This window comes from Triticum urartu, chromosome 4A (assembly GCF_056163025.1).
Source record: "Triticum urartu cultivar PI428250 chromosome 4A, HENAU_Tu73, whole genome shotgun sequence".
Taxonomy (NCBI): Eukaryota; Viridiplantae; Streptophyta; class Magnoliopsida; order Poales; family Poaceae; genus Triticum; species Triticum urartu.
Genome location: NC_141876.1, coordinates 544105652 through 544108550, shown reverse-complemented (window position 1 = coordinate 544108550; position 2899 = coordinate 544105652). Strand labels below are relative to the sequence as shown.

Here is a 2899-nt window from a genome sequence, read left to right as displayed (position 1 = left end):
GCTTTCTTTCTCGTTGGCTCTTTCTGAACTTCCTTTGTTTCATTTCCTTGATTTTAGGGCACCGCTCTCCCTCGAGAAGTCGGCCGCCGCCTCCATCGTGGGGTCGGCGAAGACCTCCACTACCACCCGACGACTCGATCCGACCGCCGACCTCCGGGAGGCGACGGAGAGAAACGCGCGGGAGGCGCGTGAGGAGCTGGAAGCCACCCGCCTGGAGAAGGCGGAGGTAGACAAGGCGGAGGCCGCCGCTTTGAAGAAGCTGGCGGAGGCCGAGGCCGCCGCTGCGTTGAAGAAGCAGGCTGAGGAAGTCACGCGCCATTAGTCGGCGATATTCGTCACCCCCGTGAACTCCGCGCCGCCACCACCAGAGTTCGTGGTGCCGACTGAGGAAGCTGGCGACGAGCACCCGATCATGGAGAGGGATGGTGGCGACGTCTTCATGCCGGACATAAACGTGCCTCCGCCACCTCCTTCTGAGGAGGTGCGAGACAAACAGCCGGCCGACCCGCCGGCGCCACCAGCCGGAGGTGGGCCGATGACAGGTCCAACTCCTGAGGTCCGCACACCCTCGCGCTGCTGATTTGCGAAGGTGGTCTCGGCACCGCGGCCTCGGGAAGTCAGCACTGCGAGCTCGTCGATTCCGGATGCCGAGGCGACCAGCGCGGCGCCCGTTGTCTGGGTGCGGGGAGGCGGGACGGGCCCCTTGAACAAGGCAATCCTGGACGTCCAGGTCAAGCTCCACGCAGAAGACGACACACTCAAGCACTGCAACAACGCGTTCCTGGAGTCGCGAGCAACCATCCGGGTAAGCTTCTTGCTTCCTTTTATTTTTAATTCTTGTACTGCTTTGTGGGGGCACACTGGCGCACCCACTAGGTGTAGTCCCTAAGTTTCGAGCCGGCTGTTGAGCAGGCGGCCCGGAACTTTAATTGGCAAGCTCCGAGTACTGATGCTTGTCTGTTATCTTTGCTCCAGGATTATCATATCCTTCGTGCAGCCGCCTTCAACTCCAAAGTCTAGGAGTTGGATCAACGGCCGCCGACTTGTCGGAGAGACGGAGTCAGTCTTTTTCTTTCTCTACGGGGGCGCGCTGGCGCACCCGCGGGCTGTAGTCCCCGAGATTCGGGCCGACTGCTAAGCAGTCGGGCCGGATCTTCCTGGCGACTGTTCTTTTTCTCTGTTGATTGCTGATATCTCTTCCTTCTTCTCCTTTTGTAGAGGCCAACGCCACCCTTCGACGACAGCTGGGCGAAGCCAACACCGCACTGCGTGCCAAGGAGGTGGACTGCAGCAAGCTGGCCGAAGAGCGCGACCGACTGGCCGCGTAATTGGCGGAGCAGGCGGAGCTTCTCAAGAAGGCCCAGAAGGAGGCGGAGGACAAGGAAGCGGGTCTCCTTGCTGAGTTCGAGATCGAGCGCTCCGCCTGGACCGACAAGGAGGCGATGCTGACAGTGGGTTTGGCGAGATCGAAGACATGGTCGATGATAAGCTGCCTTCTTTATTCTTTCTTCAAATCGCCAGCTTCTGATCGAGCCGGCTTCTTGTTTCTGATCTGACTCTTTGCTTTTTTTTTGCCCGAGCAGACTTCTTCCCGGGTCACTCTGGTGCTGCCAACCAGGCTATTGAGGCCGACCGCGAAGGGCGGTGGGAAGAAGGTGAGGAGATCGCCGCCAATGCCCCTCGCACTCTCCGCGAGCAGCTTCTCAGCATCCAGGCTCGTCTTTGGCTGACTCATCGGATGTTGCGTCGCCTTCAGCGTGTCAGCGCCTAGGCAATCACCGCCCTATGGCCCGACATGCCGGCTCTACGCACCCCCAGCCGGACTGCCGACTGGCTGGAGGTGGCGGCCGGCCGCCTTGAGGAGTGGAAGGGCTCCTCGGCTTGGGTCGGAGCACGCCGGGCCCTGGAGTTCGTCAAGGCGTGGTACCCTGGGCTAAATCTAGCCCAGTTGACCATGTTTCGCCAGGAAGCCCAGGAGGAGTTGGTGGTAGTGGAGGGTGAGCTTGTCAGGCGGGCGGCAGCAATCGCCGAGTACACCGACACTGGCGTCTTCATCCCGGAGCTGGCCAAGAATGGTGCCGAGGCGCCACGAGAATGGTTCGGGCTGAACCTGGAGGATGGCGAGGACTCGGCCGAGGTGATCGACTCCAGCGACGAGGGAGAAGACGAGGAGGAAGAGGAAGGTGAAGAGGGGGCGCCAGAGGTCCGTGCGGACAGCCAGCCTCAACTCGACAGCGCCCCCAGCAACGAGCCACGCCCAAGCAAGTCGGCTGTTGCTGAAGGTGACCGAGCGGAGACCGACCAGCCGGCCGCTCAACCAGACGGCGCCACCGACTCCACCATTCCGCCGAACCCGCCTGCTGCTTCCTAGGCAGCCTTTTTTCCTTTATTTCTTCCTGCTTACTAGTCTCAACAAACTTTGTTAACTTTGCACAGTTCCACCCATGGGGTGTATTTAAAACTCATGTTGGATGTCGGCCAAGGGCCTTTTGATGTGTAAATATTTTTGCTAAGTTCTATCTTTCCTTGCTTCCTACTCTCTGGCTTTTTTTTCCTTTGCCGCCTTCCCTGAGTTGCCGTCTTGCCATCCGAACAATCGTTTCACGGATTGTGGCTGGGTCAAGTACTTAGCCACTTTTGGGAAGGCAAGTACTTAGCCGACTAGAGTTTTCTAGCAAGTGAAGTAGAAACCGGCCGTCTGGCTACTTAACAGCCAGTCGGCGAGGCAGGAGGCCGGCTTGGACTATGTTTATGCTTTGGATCCTTAGCCATTTTACATGCAGCCATCTTTTCTGCCTTTACTCCTGCCAACCAAACTGTCGCTCTGCGAGCTGCGGCTTCTGGCAGGAGAAAGCTTAGGTGCCAACACATTACTTGTCCGGCTGCAGGAAGCATTTCA

The 2899-nt window shown here is 59.0% G+C and overlaps 1 pseudogene; it reads left to right on the top strand.

Annotated features, from left to right (window-relative positions):
• The first annotated feature begins 1738 nt into the window (after positions 1-1738).
• Positions 1739-2371, top strand: LOC147976513 (uncharacterized; annotated as a pseudogene).
• The last annotated feature ends 528 nt before the right edge of the window (positions 2372-2899 follow it).